The sequence below is a fragment of the Chelonia mydas genome, chromosome 7 (genome assembly GCF_015237465.2).
Source record: "Chelonia mydas isolate rCheMyd1 chromosome 7, rCheMyd1.pri.v2, whole genome shotgun sequence".
NCBI classification, from domain to species: domain Eukaryota; kingdom Metazoa; phylum Chordata; order Testudines; family Cheloniidae; genus Chelonia; species Chelonia mydas.
The window spans coordinates 30085001-30086624 of NC_057853.1; positions in this window are offsets into that span (position 1 = coordinate 30085001).

Consider the following 1624-nt stretch of genomic DNA (forward strand, 5'->3'; position numbering starts at 1 on the left):
CAACAGTGGCCTGCTGTAACCATCCCCTCTGTAACTAGGTAACCATTCTCTCATCTCCCCAGTAACCAAGACCGCATCTTCCTGGTAACCAGGTAACTGTCCCTGTACCCCAGCTGGTGCCATCCTGGTCCCATGGTCGGAGCTGCCCAGAGATGGTAGTGTGTCAAATTCTGTGAAGTGTTCTCTCAGCTCTGATTCAGGGTCCTCCCAGTAACCCAACACCTATCGCAGCCACAGATACATGGAACCAGGATCACTTCCCAACATTTCCCCTGCCATCACAACTCTACCACAACAACTTTGTGTTGCTATTCATCCCCTGGTCAGTAGTTCCTCCCTCTCAGAGCAATGGTCAGGCCCTCTGCAAACCCAGGTAGGCATCACTGTATTAGTTACACCCACCCACAATCCCATGGCCTGCTCCCCCAACCCTTCCCACTAGCCCATTAAATATAAAAGGAGAGGGAACCAGTTTTAATTAAGATGCTGGCACACGTGAACAACAAAGCTCTAGGGTTAGCAGTGCCTGAGAATTTCACCAGCAAGCCAATCGATGCTTTCAGGAGCCTCAGATCAATGGGACACAGCTGCAGAGCATCTCCTGGTTGCTGTCACTTAAAGCAAGGTCCCAACACAAGGACCAGACTGCAGAGTAAGCAGAGACAACATTAAAAGAACTGGATTTTTGCTGGATGATCAACTGATTTAGAAGGGTCCAGACACAGTTATCAGCCAGAAGAATCTTAAAGGAAACATGCCTTATAACAAGAGACTCCTGGAGCTTAATCTGTTTAGTTGAACAAAGAGAAGGTTAAGGGGTGACTTGATCCCAATCTATAAGTATCTACATGGGGAAAAAAGCCTTTAATAATGCACTCTTCCATCTAGCAGCCAAAGGTCTAACACAAGCCAAGGGCTGGAAGTTGAAGCTAGACAAATTCAGAGAGGAAATAAGGACCAATTTTTTAATAGTGAAGTAATTAACCATTGGAACAACTTACCAAGAATTGTGATGGATTCTCCATCACTGGCAAATTTTAAATCAAGATGGGATGTTTCTTCTCTAAGCTCTTTTCTAGTCCCAATGGGAATTAATCATGGCCATCCTATGGCCTGTTATGTAGTAGGCCCGACTAGATAATCATAGGGGTCCCTTATAATGTATGTGGAGATTTTCTTAGTATCAGCTGTTTATTTACACTAGATGCACCAGTCCTGAAAGAGAGGTGGTTGCAAACTGCACAGAGGATGATCTTTTCTCTCAGAGATCTCAGACAGAACACTAATGCCTGGGTCCCAGGGAGGTCTGCAGTTAGAGAGATAAAGGCAGGAAGCAAACTCTAGCTGCTTGCAACAGCTACGTCCCAAATGAATGAGCATTACAAAACTAACAAGGAAGCAAATCTTCAGGACTGAACACTGCTTACAGTAAGACTGCTTGCAGTAAGACTGTAAGACCCTGCCATAGCAATGTTATCACAATATTGTTATACTAGGGACCAAGCATGTTGGGCACTGCACAGACCCACAACTGAGATCAGGGCCCCATCATCCCCAGAGACGCCTGCCATCTCAGCCCGGCCCAAGCCAGCTCTGCTAATGCCCCTCAATCCTGACCTGCCCC